The sequence below is a fragment of the Syngnathus typhle genome, linkage group LG2 (assembly GCF_033458585.1).
Source record: "Syngnathus typhle isolate RoL2023-S1 ecotype Sweden linkage group LG2, RoL_Styp_1.0, whole genome shotgun sequence".
In the NCBI taxonomy this organism is placed as follows: Eukaryota; Metazoa; Chordata; class Actinopteri; order Syngnathiformes; family Syngnathidae; genus Syngnathus; species Syngnathus typhle.
In genome coordinates, this window is record NC_083739.1 from 28,243,339 (window position 1) to 28,260,232 (window position 16,894).

Genomic DNA, 16,894 nt, shown 5'->3' on the forward strand with positions numbered 1-16,894 from the left:
ATCAAAACATCCATCAACCTCATCCAACTTCACATACTTCTGCTGTTGGCAATACCGAACCTGGATCAACATTTTTCTGAGACATGCAACAACAAACAAATGTCAGTAAACACTTAACATGCAAGAAATAATTATTTAACACTCACATAAACGTTGTGTATCATGCAAGAAATTGTTTCATTATTAATTTCACTGCATGTCTAAGATTAAACACATTCAGCAGCTGCTGGGAGGCTGTTAAAACATGCCACAGCAGGCCCAGTGGAAACACTCTCATTGATGAACGTGGCAGCGACTAGCTGTAGTGACTGCAGCACATGCTACCGTAATTAACATTTACATTTGAGGCAAAACTGATTTATTAAAACATTCCCCTCTGTTAAAAGCTGGTTTTCAGCGACCAAACAAACACAACACAGCACCAGTAAAGTTGACCCTTTATAGTCTGACTGCCCACTACATTACCTACATTACCCATTAATCAGAGTTATTAACCACACCTGTATGATCAGAGCCTCGGACACTCGTCTCGGTGCAGTGGCACAGGGAGTCTGCCACACAGGCACCCAACTGCAATTGTTTAGGCTAATTATTTCACTCTAGCCGTGGCTCCTACGCAAAGTGCGGGGTTTATTGCATGAATTAACTCCTCACTTCGTGTTGGAGCCAAAGTTCATCCTGTCGGGGCTTATTTCTCCATAACAACCTCTGAACTGTTTATCCCTTACTTATTCTAGAGGGTTATGGTTAGGATTAGGGTTAAAGTTAGATTAATGGACGCAGAAATTAACAAGTGTATGGTCGGAGAAATGGGAAGAGGGAGTATTGGGCAGTCGGACTGATGCCATGCACCCGCCATGAACTTCAAGTTAGCTTGTTAACATGTGCTAACGTTAGCCCCAAACTATATTCGACAGTTAAATATGAAGCCTTGTTTATACAACCTCTCAAGCACGCGTGAGACTTGGTAAAATGCAAAGGATAACATAGGAAACCGTTTTTTTATTAATGTTTATTTTTTAGCAAGTGGTAACGTTAGTGGTGAAGTTAACATTGCATTAAAAAAAAATCCAAACGTTCGCTGTCCAGTGCCAACCACAAAAAATGCTTAGCAAAGTTACATAAATATTCTCAGCAGATGTTTAATTCAATGTTATTGTTCCTACAAGTTTGATTTTGTAGCTTACCTCTCGTGTAAAAGTCCAACTCCGCATCCATTCCTGATTCCAGCAGCGAAATAAACGACGGTTGACCACGCCACGCACAGGAGACTATTGATTGATGCACGGGTTCACCCTGCTGAAAGCCCAGGGGCATAACACATGGGGTTACCTGGACTGAAGCCCAGGGGCCTATCAAGCAAGTTAACTCGGCCGAGATGCACTTTACATCTCTACAGAGTTGATTTGCTTAGGTTGGAATAACTCTGTTAAATAACTCCAACACTGAACACCATTTTAATCAGAATGTGTTAAAATGACACTTTGAGAGTTGAAATCAACTCTGACATGTTTAACCCTGAAATTTCAACACTCCAGTTTTTGCTGTGCAGAGTGACGGGAGCGGCACAATTCAGAAAAAGTGCTCAGCTCGCCGAGAAAATGCGATTTAAGCAATAAAATTAAAAATGCTTATTAAACATAAACCAAACGTTGGGGGTGGTCATTTCTTCATGCGCAGTGAATAACTCGGCACTCTAAAGCACCCGAGAGCGTTTTTTTCGATGCCAACCTAACCAGAGTGACGGGAGCGGCACAATTCAGAAAAAGCGCTCAGCTCGCCGAGAAAATGCGATTTAAGCAATAAAATTAAAAATGCTTATTAAACATAAACCAAACATTGGAGGTGGTCATTTCTTCATGCGCAGTGAATAACTCGGCACTCTAAAGCACCCGAGAGCGTTTTTTTCGATGCCAACCTAACCAGAGTGACGGGAGCGGCACAATTCAGAAAAAGCGCTCAGCTCGCCGAGAAAATGCGATTTAAGCAATAAAATTAAAAATGCTTATAAAACATAAACCAAACGTTGGAGGTGGTCATTTCTTCATGCGCAGTGATAAACTCGGCACTCTAAAGCACCCGAGAGCGTTTTTTTCGATGCCAACCTAACCAGAGTGACGGGAGCGGCACAATTCAGAAAAAGTGCTCAGCTCGCCGAGAAAATGCGATTTAAGCAATAAAATTAAAAATGCTTATAAAACATAAACCAAACGTTGGAGGTGGTCATTTCTTCATGCGCAGTGAATAACTCGGCACTCTAAAGCACCCGAGAGCGTTTTTTTCGATGCCAACCTAACCAGAGTGACGGGAGCGGCACAATTCAGAAAAAGTGCTCAGCTCGCCGAGAAAATGCGATTTAAGCAATAAAATTAAAAATGCTTATAAAACATAAACCAAACGTTGGAGGTGGTCATTTCTTAATGCGCAGTAATAAACTCGGCACTCTAAAGCACCCGTGAGCGTTTTTTTCGATGCCAACCTAACCAGAGTGACGGGAGCGGCACAATTCAGAAAAAGTGCTCAGCTCGCCGAGAAAATGCGATTTAAGCAATAAAATTAAAAATGCTTATAAAACATAAACCAAACGTTGGAGGTGGTCATTTCTTCATGCGCAGTGATAAAGTCGGCACTCTAAAGCACCCGAGAGCGTTTTTTTCGATGCCAACCTAACCAGAGTGACGGGAGCGGCACAATTCAGAAAAAGTGCTCAGCTCGCCGAGAAAATGCGATTCAAGCAATAAAATTAAAAATGCTTATTAAACATAAACCAAACGTTGGAGGTGGTCATTTCTTCATGCGCAGTGAATAACTCGGCACTCTAAAGCACCCGAGAGCGTTTTTTTCGATGCCAACCTAACCAGAGTGACGGGAGCGGCACAATTCAGAAAAAGTGCTCAGCTCGCCGAGAAAATGCGATTCAAGCAATAAAATTAAAAATGCTTATAAAACATAAACCAAACGTTGGAGGTGGTCATTTCTTCATGCGCAGTGATAAACTCGGCACTCTAAAGCACCCGAGAGCGTTTTTTTCGATGCCAACCTAACCAGAGTGACGGGAGCGGCACAATTCAGAAAAAGTGCTCAGCTCGCCGAGAAAATGCGATTTAAGCAATACAATTAAAAATGCTTATAAAACATAAACCAAACGTTGGAGGTGGTCATTTCTTCATGCGCAGTGATAAACTCGGCACTCTAAAGCACCCGAGAGCGTTTTTTTCGATGCCAACCTAACCAGAGTGATGGGAGCGGCACAATTCAGAAAAAGTGCTCAGCTCGCCGAGAAAATGCGATTTAAGCAATAAAATTAAAAATGCTTATAAAACATAAACCAAACGTTGGAGGTGGTCATTTCTTAATGCGCAGTAATAAACTCGGCACTCTAAAGCACCCGAGAGCGTTTTTTTCGATGCCAACCTAACCAGAGTGACGGGAGCGGCACAATTCAGAAAAAGTGCTCAGCTCGCCGAGAAAATGCGATTTAAGCAATAAAATTAAAAATGCTTATAAAACATAAACCAAACGTTGGAGGTGGTCATTTCTTAATGCGCAGTAATAAACTCGGCACTCTAGAGCACCCGAGAGCGTTTTTTTCGATGCCAACCTAACCAGAGTGACGGGAGCGGCACAATTCAGAAAAAGTGCTCAGCTCGCCGAGAAAATGCGATTTAAGCAATAAAATTAAAAATGCTTATAAAACATAAACCAAACGTTGGAAGTGGTCATTTCTTCATGCGCAGTGATAAACTCGGCACTCTAAAGCACCCGAGAGCGTTTTTTTCGATGCCAACCTAACCAGAGTTACGGGAGCGGCACAATTCAGAAAAAGCGCTCAGCTCGCCGAGAAAATGCGATTTAAGCAATAAAATTAAAAATGCTTATAAAACATAAACCAAACGTTGGAGGTGGTCATTTCTTCATGCGCAGTGATAAACTCGGCACTCTAAAGCACCCGAGAGCGTTTTTTTCGATGCCAACCTAACCAGAGTGACGGGAGCGGCACAATTCAGAAAAAGCGCTCAGCTCGCCGAGAAAATGCGATTTAAGCAATAAAATTAAAAATGCTTATAAAACATAAACCAAACGTTGGAGGTGGTCATTTCTTAATGCGCAGTAATAAACTCGGCACTCTATAGCACCCGAGAGCGTTTTTTTCGATGCCAACCTAACCAGAGTGACGGGAGAGGCACAATTCAGAAAAAGTGCTCAGCTCGCCGAGAAAATGCGATTTAAGCAATAAAATTAAAAATGCTTATAAAACATAAACCAAACGTTGGAGGTGGTCATTTCTCAATGCGCAGTAATAAACTCGGCACTCTAAAGCACCCGAGAGCGTTTTTTTCGATGCCAACCTAACCAGAGTGACGGGAGCGGCACAATTCAGAAAAAGTGCTCAGCTCGCCGAGAAAATGCGATTTAAGCAATAAAATTAAAAATGCTTATAAAACATAAACCAAACGTTGGAGGTGGTCATTTCTTAATGCGCAGTAATAAACTCGGCACTCTAGAGCACCCGAGAGCGTTTTTTTCGATGCCAACCTAACCAGAGTGACGGGAGCGGCACAATTCAGAAAAAGTGCTCAGCTCGCCGAGAAAATGCGATTTAAGCAATAAAATTAAAAATGCTTATAAAACATAAACCAAACGTTGGAGGTGGTCATTTCTTCATGCGCAGTGATAAACTCGGCACTCTAAAGCACCCGAGAGCGTTTTTTTCGATGCCAACCTAACCAGAGTTACGGGAGCGGCACAATTCAGAAAAAGCGCTCAGCTCGCCGAGAAAATGCGATTTAAGCAATACAATTAAAAATGCTTATAAAACATAAACCAAACGTTGGAGGTGGTCATTTCTTCATGCGCAGTGATAAACTCGGCACTCTAAAGCACCCGAGAGCGTTTTTTTCGATGCCAACCTAACCAGAGTGACGGGAGCGGCACAATTCAGAAAAAGCGCTCAGCTCGCCGAGAAAATGCGATTTAAGCAATAAAATTAAAAATGCTTATAAAACATAAACCAAACGTTGGAGGTGGTCATTTCTTCATGCGCAGTGATAAACTCGGCACTCTAAAGCACCCGAGAGCGTTTTTTTCGATGCCAACCTAACCAGAGTGACGGGAGCGGCACAATTCAGAAAAAGTGCTCAGCTCGCCGAGAAAATGCGATTTAAGCAATAAAATTAAAAATGCTTATAAAACATAAACCAAACGTTGGAGGTGGTCATTTCTCCATGCGCAGTGAATAACTCGGCACTCTAAAGCACCCGAGAGCGTTTTTTTCGATGCCAACCTAACCAGAGTGACGGGAGCGGCACAATTCAGAAAAAGTGCTCAGCTCGCCGAGAAAATGCGATTTAAGCAATAAAATTAAAAATGCTTATAAAACATAAACCAAACGTTGGAGGTGGTCATTTCTTAATGCGCAGTAATAAACTCGGCACTCTAAAGCACCCGTGAGCGTTTTTTTCGATGCCAACCTAACCAGAGTGACGGGAGCGGCACAATTCAGAAAAAGTGCTCAGCTCGCCGAGAAAATGCGATTTAAGCAATAAAATTAAAAATGCTTATAAAACATAAACCAAACGTTGGAGGTGGTCATTTCTTAATGCGCAGTAATAAACTCGGCACTCTAAAGCACCCGAGAGCGTTTTTTTCGATGCCAACCTAACCAGAGTGACGGGAGCGGCACAATTCAGAAAAAGCGCTCAGCTCGCCGAGAAAATGCGATTTAAGCAATAAAATTAAAAATGCTTATAAAACATAAACCAAACGTTGGAGGTGGTCATTTCTTCATGCGCAGTGATAAACTCGGCACTCTAAAGCACCCGTGAGCGTTTTTTTCGATGCCAACCTAACCAGAGTGACGGGAGCGGCACAATTCAGAAAAAGTGCTCAGCTCGCCGAGAAAATGCGATTTAAGCAATAAAATTAAAAATGCTTATAAAACATAAACCAAACGTTGGAGGTGGTCATTTCTTCATGCGCAGTGATAAACTCGGCACTCTAAAGCACCCGAGAGCGTTTTTTTCGATGCCAACCTAACCAGAGTGACGGGAGCGGCACAATTCAGAAAAAGTGCTCAGCTCGCCGAGAAAATGCAATTTAAGCAATAAAATTAAAAATGCTTATTAAACATAAACCAAACGTTGGAGGTGGTCATTTCTTCATGCGCAGTGAATAACTCGGCACTCTAAAGCACCCGATAGCGTTTTTTTCGATGCCAACCTAACCAGAGTGACGGGAGCGGCACAATTCAGAAAAAGTGCTCAGCTCGCCGAGAAAATGCGATTTAAGCAATAAAATTAAAAATGCTTATAAAACATAAACCAAACGTTGGAGGTGGTCATTTCTTAATGCGCAGTAATAAACTCGGCACTCTAAAGCACCCGAGAGCGTTTTTTTCGATGCCAACCTAACCAGAGTGACGGGAGCGGCACAATTCAGAAAAAGTGCTCAGCTCGCCGAGAAAATGCGATTTAAGCAATAAAATTAAAAATGCTTATAAAACATAAACCAAACGTTGGAGGTGGTCATTTCTTAATGCGCAGTAATAAACTCGGCACTCTAAAGCACCCGAGAGCGTTTTTTTCGATGCCAACCTAACCAGAGTGACGGGAGCGGCACAATTCAGAAAAAGCGCTCAGCTCGCCGAGAAAATGCGATTTAAGCAATAAAATTAAAAATGCTTATAAAACATAAACCAAACGTTGGAGGTGGTCATTTCTTCGTGCGCAGTGAATAACTCGGCACTCTAAAGCACCCGAGAGCGTTTTTTTCGATGCCAACCTAACCAGAGTGACGGGAGCGGCACAATTCAGAAAAAGTGCTCAGCTCGCCGAGAAAATGCGATTTAAGCAATAAAATTAAAAATGCTTATAAAACATAAACCAAACGTTGGAGGTGGTCATTTCTTAATGCGCAGTAATAAACTCGGCACTCTAAAGCACCCGAGAGCGTTTTTTTCGATGCCAACCTAACCAGAGTGACGGGAGCGGCACAATTCAGAAAAAGCGCTCAGCTCGCCGAGAAAATGCGATTTAAGCAATAAAATTAAAAATGCTTATAAAACATAAACCAAACGTTGGAGGTGGTCATTTCTTAATGCGCAGTAATAAACTCAGCACTCTAAAGCACCCGAGAGCGTTTTTTTCGATGCCAACCTAACCAGAGTGACGGGAGCGGCACAATTCAGAAAAAGCGCTCAGCTCGCCGAGAAAATGCGATTTAAGCAATAAAATTAAAAATGCTTATAAAACATAAACCAAACGTTGGAGGTGGTCATTTCTTCATGCGCAGTGAATAACTCGGCACTCTAAAGCACCCGAGAGCGTTTTTTTCGATGCCAAGTGACGGGAGCGGCACAATTCAGAAAAAGTGCTCAGCTCGCCGAGAAAATGCGATTTAAGCTATAAAATTAAAAATGCTTATAAAACATAAACCAAACGTTGGAGGTGGTCATTTCTTAATGCGCAGTAATAAACTCGGCACTCTAAAGCACCCGAGAGCGTTTTTTTCGATGCCAACCTAACCAGAGTGACGGGAGCGGCACAATTCAGAAAAAGTGCTCAGCTCGCCGAGAAAATGCGATTTAAGCAATAAAATTAAAAATGCTTATAAAACATAAACCAAACGTTGGAGGTGGTCATTTCTTAATGCGCAGTAATAAACTCGGCACTCTAAAGCACCCGAGAGCGTTTTTTTCGATGCCAACCTAACCAGAGTGACGGGAGCGGCACAATTCAGAAAAAGTGCTCAGCTCGCCGAGAAAATGCGATTTAAGCAATAAAATTAAAAATGCTTATTAAACATAAACCAAACGTTGGAGGTGGTCATTTCTTCATGCGCAGTGAATAACTCGGCACTCTAAAGCACCCGAGAGCGTTTTTTTTCGATGCCAACCTAACCAGAGTGACGGGAGCGGCACAATTCAGAAAAAGCGCTCAGCTCGCCGAGAAAATGCGAATTAAGCAATAAAATTAAAAATGCTTATAAAACATAAACCAAACGTTGGAGGTGGTCATTTCTTAATGCGCAGTAATAAACTCGGCACTCTAAAGCACCCGAGAGCGTTTTTTTCGATGCCAACCTAACCAGAGTGACGGGAGCGGCACAATTCAGAAAAAGTGCTCAGCTCGCCGAGAAAATGCGATTTAAGCAATAAAATTAAAAATGCTTATAAAACATAAACCAAACGTTGGAGGTGGTCATTTCTTAATGCGCAGTAATAAACTCGGCACTCTAAAGCACCCGAGAGCGTTTTTTTCGATGCCAACCTAACCAGAGTGACGGGAGCGGCACAATTCAGAAAAAGTGCTCAGCTCGCCGAGAAAATGCGATTTAAGCAATAAAATTAAAAATGCTTATTAAACATAAACCAAACGTTGGAGGTGGTCATTTCTTCATGCGCAGTGAATAACTCGGCACTCTAAAGCACCCGATAGCGTTTTTTTCGATGCCAACCTAACCAGAGTGACGGGAGCGGCACAATTCAGAAAAAGTGCTCAGCTCGCCGAGAAAATGCGATTTAAGCAATAAAATTAAAAATGCTTATAAAACATAAACCAAACGTTGGAGGTGGTCATTTCTTAATGCGCAGTAATAAACTCGGCACTCTAAAGCACCCGAGAGCGTTTTTTTCGATGCCAACCTAACCAGAGTGACGGGAGCGGCACAATTCAGAAAAAGTGCTCAGCTCGCCGAGAAAATGCGATTTAAGCAATAAAATTAAAAATGCTTATAAAACATAAACCAAACGTTGGAGGTGGTCATTTCTTAATGCGCAGTAATAAACTCGGCACTCTAAAGCACCCGAGAGCGTTTTTTTCGATGCCAACCTAACCAGAGTGACGGGAGCGGCACAATTCAGAAAAAGCGCTCAGCTCGCCGAGAAAATGCGATTTAAGCAATAAAATTAAAAATGCTTATAAAACATAAACCAAACGTTGGAGGTGGTCATTTCTTCATGCGCAGTGATAAACTCGGCACTCTAAAGCACCCGAGAGCGTTTTTTTCGATGCCAACCTAACCAGAGTGACGGGAGCGGCACAATTCAGAAAAAGTGCTCAGCTCGCCGAGAAAATGCGATTTAAGCAATAAAATTAAAAATGCTTATAAAACATAAACCAAACGTTGGAGGTGGTCATTTCTTCATGCGCAGTGATAAACTCGGCACTCTAAAGCACCCGAGAGCGTTTTTTTCGATGCCAACCTAACCAGAGTGACGGGAGCGGCACAATTCAGAAAAAGTGCTCAGCTCGCCGAGAAAATGCGATTCAAGCAATAAAATTAAAAATGCTTATTAAACATAAACCAAACATTGGAGGTGGTCATTTCTTCATGCGCAGTGAATAACTCGGCACTCTAAAGCACCCGAGAGCGTTTTTTTCGATGCCAACCTAACCAGAGTGACGGGAGCGGCACAATTCAGAAAAAGCGCTCAGCTCGCCGAGAAAATGCGATTTAAGCAATAAAATTAAAAATGCTTATAAAACATAAACCAAACGTTGGAGGTGGTCATTTCTTCATGCGCAGTGAATAACTCGGCACTCTAAAGCACCCGAGAGCGTTTTTTTCGATGCCAACCTAACCAGAGTGACGGGAGCGGCACAATTCAGAAAAAGTGCTCAGCTCGCCGAGAAAATGCGATTTAAGCAATAAAATTAAAAATGCTTATAAAACATAAACCAAACGTTGGAGGTGGTCATTTCTTAATGCGCAGTAATAAACTCGGCACTCTAAAGCACCCGTGAGCGTTTTTTTCGATGCCAACCTAACCAGAGTGACGGGAGCGGCACAATTCAGAAAAAGTGCTCAGCTCGCCGAGAAAATGCGATTTAAGCAATAAAATTAAAAATGCTTATAAAACATAAACCAAACGTTGGAGGTGGTCATTTCTTCATGCGCAGTGATAAAGTCGGCACTCTAAAGCACCCGAGAGCGTTTTTTTCGATGCCAACCTAACCAGAGTGACGGGAGCGGCACAATTCAGAAAAAGCGCTCAGCTCGCCGAGAAAATGCGATTTAAGCAATAAAATTAAAAATGCTTATAAAACATAAACCAAACGTTGGAGGTGGTCATTTCTTCATGCGCAGTGATAAACTCGGCACTCTAAAGCACCCGAGAGCGTTTTTTTCGATGCCAACCTAACCAGAGTGACGGGAGCGGCACAATTCAGAAAAAGTGCTCAGCTCGCCGAGAAAATGCGATTCAAGCAATAAAATTAAAAATGCTTATTAAACATAAACCAAACGTTGGAGGTGGTCATTTCTTCATGCGCAGTGAATAACTCGGCACTCTAAAGCACCCGAGAGCGTTTTTTTCGATGCCAACCTAACCAGAGTGACGGGAGCGGCACAATTCAGAAAAAGTGCTCAGCTCGCCGAGAAAATGCGATTCAAGCAATAAAATTAAAAATGCTTATAAAACATAAACCAAACGTTGGAGGTGGTCATTTCTTCATGCGCAGTGATAAACTCGGCACTCTAAAGCACCCGAGAGCGTTTTTTTCGATGCCAACCTAACCAGAGTGACGGGAGCGGCACAATTCAGAAAAAGTGCTCAGCTCGCCGAGAAAATGCGATTTAAGCAATACAATTAAAAATGCTTATAAAACATAAACCAAACGTTGGAGGTGGTCATTTCTTCATGCGCAGTGATAAACTCGGCACTCTAAAGCACCCGAGAGCGTTTTTTTCGATGCCAACCTAACCAGAGTGATGGGAGCGGCACAATTCAGAAAAAGTGCTCAGCTCGCCGAGAAAATGCGATTTAAGCAATAAAATTAAAAATGCTTATAAAACATAAACCAAACGTTGGAGGTGGTCATTTCTTAATGCGCAGTAATAAACTCGGCACTCTAAAGCACCCGAGAGCGTTTTTTTCGATGCCAACCTAACCAGAGTGACGGGAGCGGCACAATTCAGAAAAAGTGCTCAGCTCGCCGAGAAAATGCGATTTAAGCAATAAAATTAAAAATGCTTATAAAACATAAACCAAACGTTGGAGGTGGTCATTTCTTAATGCGCAGTAATAAACTCGGCACTCTAGAGCACCCGAGAGCGTTTTTTTCGATGCCAACCTAACCAGAGTGACGGGAGCGGCACAATTCAGAAAAAGTGCTCAGCTCGCCGAGAAAATGCGATTTAAGCAATAAAATTAAAAATGCTTATAAAACATAAACCAAACGTTGGAAGTGGTCATTTCTTCATGCGCAGTGATAAACTCGGCACTCTAAAGCACCCGAGAGCGTTTTTTTCGATGCCAACCTAACCAGAGTTACGGGAGCGGCACAATTCAGAAAAAGCGCTCAGCTCGCCGAGAAAATGCGATTTAAGCAATAAAATTAAAAATGCTTATAAAACATAAACCAAACGTTGGAGGTGGTCATTTCTTCATGCGCAGTGATAAACTCGGCACTCTAAAGCACCCGAGAGCGTTTTTTTCGATGCCAACCTAACCAGAGTGACGGGAGCGGCACAATTCAGAAAAAGCGCTCAGCTCGCCGAGAAAATGCGATTTAAGCAATAAAATTAAAAATGCTTATAAAACATAAACCAAACGTTGGAGGTGGTCATTTCTTAATGCGCAGTAATAAACTCGGCACTCTATAGCACCCGAGAGCGTTTTTTTCGATGCCAACCTAACCAGAGTGACGGGAGAGGCACAATTCAGAAAAAGTGCTCAGCTCGCCGAGAAAATGCGATTTAAGCATTAAAATTAAAAATGCTTATAAAACATAAACCAAACGTTGGAGGTGGTCATTTCTCAATGCGCAGTAATAAACTCGGCACTCTAAAGCACCCGAGAGCGTTTTTTTCGATGCCAACCTAACCAGAGTGACGGGAGCGGCACAATTCAGAAAAAGTGCTCAGCTCGCCGAGAAAATGCGATTTAAGCAATAAAATTAAAAATGCTTATAAAACATAAACCAAACGTTGGAGGTGGTCATTTCTTAATGCGCAGTAATAAACTCGGCACTCTAAAGCACCCGAGAGCGTTTTTTTCGATGCCAACCTAACCAGAGTGACGGGAGCGGCACAATTCAGAAAAAGCGCTCAGCTCGCCGAGAAAATGCGATTTAAGCAATAAAATTAAAAATGCTTATAAAACATAAACCAAACGTTGGAGGTGGTCATTTCCTAATGCACAGTAATAAACTCGGCACTCTAAAGCACCCGAGAGGGTTTTTTTCGATGCCAACCTAACCAGAGTGACGGGAGCGGCACAATTCAGAAAAAGTGCTCAGCTCGCCGAGAAAATGCGATTTAAGCAATAAAATTAAAAATGCTTATTAAACATAAACCAAACGTTGGAGGTGGTCATTTCTTCATGCGCAGTGAATAACTCGGCACTCTAAAGCACCCGAGAGCGTTTTTTTCGATGCCAACCTAACCAGAGTGACGGGAGCGGCACAATTCAGAAAAAGCGCTCAGCTCGCCGAGAAAATGCGATTTAAGCAATAAAATTAAAAATGCTTATAAAACATAAACCAAACGTTGGAGGTGGTCATTTCTTCATGCGCAGTGAATAACTCGGCACTCTAAAGCACCCGAGAGCGTTTTTTTCGATGCCAAGTAACGGGAGCGGCACAATTCAGAAAAAGTGCTCAGCTCGCCGAGAAAATGCGATTTAAGCAATAAAATTAAAAATGCTTATAAAACATAAACCAAACGTTGGAGGTGGTCATTTCTTAATGCGCAGTAATAAACTCGGCACTCTAAAGCACCCGAGAGCGTTTTTTTCGATGCCAACCTAACCAGAGTGACGGGAGCGGCACAATTCAGAAAAAGTGCTCAGCTCGCCGAGAAAATGCGATTTAAGCAATAAAATTAAAAATGCTTATAAAACATAAACCAAACGTTGGAGGTGGTCATTTCTTAATGCGCAGTAATAAACTCGGCACTCTAAAGCACCCGAGAGCGTTTTTTTCGATGCCAACCTAACCAGAGTGACGGGAGCGGCACAATTCAGAAAAAGTGCTCAGCTCGCCGAGAAAATGCGATTTAAGCAATAAAATTAAAAATGCTTATAAAACATAAACCAAACGTTGGAGGTGGTCATTTCTTAATGCGCAGTAATAAACTCGGCACTCTTAAGCACCCGAGAGCGTTTTTTTCGATGCCAACCTAACCAGAGTGACGGGAGCGGCACAATTCAGAAAAAGTGCTCAGCTCGCCGAGAAAATGCAATTTAAGCAATAAAATTAAAAATGCTTATTAAACATAAACCAAACGTTGGAGGTGGTCATTTCTTCATGCGCAGTGAATAACTCGGCACTCTAAAGCACCCGAGAGCGTTTTTTTCGATGCCAACCTAACCAGAGTGACGGGAGCGGCACAATTCAGAAAAAGCGCTCAGCTCGCCGAGAAAATGCGATTTAAGCAATAAAATTAAAAATGCTTATTAAACATAAACCAAACATTGGAGGTGGTCATTTCTTCATGCGCAGTGAATAACTCGGCACTCTAAAGCACCCGAGAGCGTTTTTTTCGATTCCAACCTAACCAGAGTGACGGGAGCGGCACAATTCAGAAAAAGCGCTCAGCTCGCCGAGAAAATGCGATTTAAGCAATAAAATTAAAAATGCTTATAAAACATAAACCAAACGTTGGAGGTGGTCATTTCTTCATGCGCAGTAATAAACTCGGCACTCTAAAGCACCCGTGAGCGTTTTTTTCGTTGCCAACCTAACCAGAGTGACGGGAGCGGCACAATTCAGAAAAAGCGCTCAGCTCGCCGAGAAAATGCGATTTAAGCAATAAAATTAAAAATGCTTATAAAACATAAACCAAACGTTGGAGGTGGTCATTTCTTCATGCGCAGTGATAAACTCGGCACTCTAAAGCACCCGAGAGCGTTTTTTTCGATGCCAACCTAACCAGAGTGACGGGAGCGGCACAATTCAGAAAAAGTGCTCAGCTCGCCGAGAAAATGCGATTCAAGCAATAAAATTAAAAATGCTTATTAAACATAAACCAAACGTTGGAGGTGGTCATTTCTTCATGCGCAGTGAATAACTCGGCACTCTAAAGCACCCGAGAGCGTTTTTTTCGATGCCAACCTAACCAGAGTGACGGGAGCGGCACAATTCAGAAAAAGTGCTCAGCTCGCCGAGAAAATGCGATTCAAGCAATAAAATTAAAAATGCTTATAAAACATAAACCAAACGTTGGAGGTGGTCATTTCTTCATGCGCAGTGATAAACTCGGCACTCTAAAGCACCCGAGAGCGTTTTTTTCGATGCCAACCTAACCAGAGTGACGGGAGCGGCACAATTCAGAAAAAGTGCTCAGCTCGCCGAGAAAATGCGATTTAAGCAATACAATTAAAAATGCTTATAAAACATAAACCAAACGTTGGAGGTGGTCATTTCTTCATGCGCAGTGATAAACTCGGCACTCTAAAGCACCCGAGAGCGTTTTTTTCGATGCCAACCTAACCAGAGTGATGGGAGCGGCACAATTCAGAAAAAGTGCTCAGCTCGCCGAGAAAATGCGATTTAAGCAATAAAATTAAAAATGCTTATAAAACATAAACCAAACGTTGGAGGTGGTCATTTCTTAATGCGCAGTAATAAACTCGGCACTCTAAAGCACCCGAGAGCGTTTTTTTCGATGCCAACCTAACCAGAGTGACGGGAGCGGCACAATTCAGAAAAAGTGCTCAGCTCGCCGAGAAAATGCGATTTAAGCAATAAAATTAAAAATGCTTATAAAACATAAACCAAACGTTGGAAGTGGTCATTTCTTCATGCGCAGTGATAAACTCGGCACTCTAAAGCACCCGAGAGCGTTTTTTTCGATGCCAACCTAACCAGAGTTACGGGAGCGGCACAATTCAGAAAAAGCGCTCAGCTCGCCGAGAAAATGCGATTTAAGCAATAAAATTAAAAATGCTTATAAAACATAAACCAAACGTTGCAGGTGGTCATTTCTTCATGCGCAGTGATAAACTCGGCACTCTAAAGCACCCGAGAGCGTTTTTTTCGATGCCAACCTAACCAGAGTGACGGGAGCGGCACAATTCAGAAAAAGCGCTCAGCTCGCCGAGAAAATGCGATTTAAGCAATAAAATTAAAAATGCTTATAAAACATAAACCAAACGTTGGAGGTGGTCATTTCTTAATGCGCAGTAATAAACTCGGCACTCTATAGCACCCGAGAGCGTTTTTTTCGATGCCAACCTAACCAGAGTGACGGGAGAGGCACAATTCAGAAAAAGTGCTCAGCTCGCCGAGAAAATGCGATTTAAGCATTAAAATTAAAAATGCTTATAAAACATAAACCAAACGTTGGAGGTGGTCATTTCTCAATGCGCAGTAATAAACTCGGCACTCTAAAGCACCCGAGAGCGTTTTTTTCGATGCCAACCTAACCAGAGTGACGGGAGCGGCACAATTCAGAAAAAGTGCTCAGCTCGCCGAGAAAATGCGATTTAAGCAATAAAATTAAAAATGCTTATAAAACATAAACCAAACGTTGGAGGTGGTCATTTCTTAATGCGCAGTAATAAACTCGGCACTCTAAAGCACCCGAGAGCGTTTTTTTCGATGCCAACCTAACCAGAGTGACGGGAGCGGCACAATTCAGAAAAAGCGCTCAGCTCGCCGAGAAAATGCGATTTAAGCAATAAAATTAAAAATGCTTATAAAACATAAACCAAACGTTGGAGGTGGTCATTTCTTAATGCGCAGTAATAAACTCGGCACTCTAGAGCACCCGAGAGCGTTTTTTTCGATGCCAACCTAACCAGAGTGACGGGAGCGGCACAATTCAGAAAAAGTGCTCAGCTCGCCGAGAAAATGCGATTTAAGCAATAAAATTAAAAATGCTTATAAAACATAAACCAAACGTTGGAAGTGGTCATTTCTTCATGCGCAGTGATAAACTCGGCACTCTAAAGCACCCGAGAGCGTTTTTTTCGATGCCAACCTAACCAGAGTTACGGGAGCGGCACAATTCAGAAAAAGTGCTCAGCTCGCCGAGAAAATGCGATTTAAGCAATAAAATTAAAAATGCTTATTAAACATAAACCAAACGTTGGAGGTGGTCATTTCTTCATGCGCAGTAAATAACTCGGCACTCTAAAGCACCCGAGAGCGTTTTTTTCGATGCCAACCTAACCAGAGTGACGGGAGCGGCACAATTCAGAAAAAGCGCTCAGCCTGCCGAGAAAATGCGATTTAAGCAATAAAATTAAAAATGCTTATAAAACATAAACCAAACGTTGGAGGTGGTCATTTCTTCATGCGCAGTGAATAACTCGGCACTCTAAAGCACCCGAGAGCGTTTTTTTCGATGCCAAGTGACGGGAGCGGCACAATTCAGAAAAAGTGCTCAGCTCGCCGAGAAAATGCGATTTAAGCAATAAAATTAAAAATGCTTATAAAACATAAACCAAACGTTGGAGGTGGTCATTTCTTAATGCGCAGTAATAAACTCGGCACTCTAAAGCACCCGAGAGCGTTTTTTTCGATGCCAACCTAACCAGAGTGACGGGAGCGGCACAATTCAGAAAAAGTGCTCAGCTCGCCGAGAAAATGCGATTTAAGCAATAAAATTAAAAATGCTTATAAAACATAAACCAAACGTTGGAGGTGGTCATTTCTTAATGCGCAGTAATAAACTCGGCACTCTAAAGCACCCGAGAGCGTTTTTTTCGATGCCAACCTAACCAGAGTGACGGGAGCGGCACAATTCAGAAAAAGTGCTCAGCTCGCCGAGAAAATGCGATTTAAGCAATAAAATTAAAAATGCTTATAAAACATAAACCAAACGTTGGAGGTGGTCATTTCTTAATGCGCAGTAATAAACTCGGCACTCTTAAGCACCCGAGAGCGTTTTTTTCGATGCCAACCTAACCAGAGTGACGGGAGCGGCACAATTCAGAAAAAGTGCTCAG

The 16,894-nt window shown here is 42.3% G+C and overlaps 1 long non-coding RNA gene across 1 annotated transcript in view; it reads right to left on the reverse strand.

The window, feature by feature from the left end:
- The window catches only part of LOC133150401 (uncharacterized), a 3,195-nt gene extending 1,669 nt beyond the window's left edge, over positions 1 to 1,526 (reverse strand). Inside the window, exons 1-2 of the long non-coding RNA XR_009713764.1 lie at positions 1,188 to 1,526; positions 1 to 76 (exon numbers count right to left, since the gene is read on the reverse strand). The exon at positions 1 to 76 is cut by the window's left edge and continues 22 nt beyond it. This is a non-coding gene — a long non-coding RNA (uncharacterized LOC133150401). The remainder of the gene's footprint in view (positions 77 to 1,187) is intronic.
- Positions 1,527 to 16,894: the final 15,368 nt, after the last annotated feature.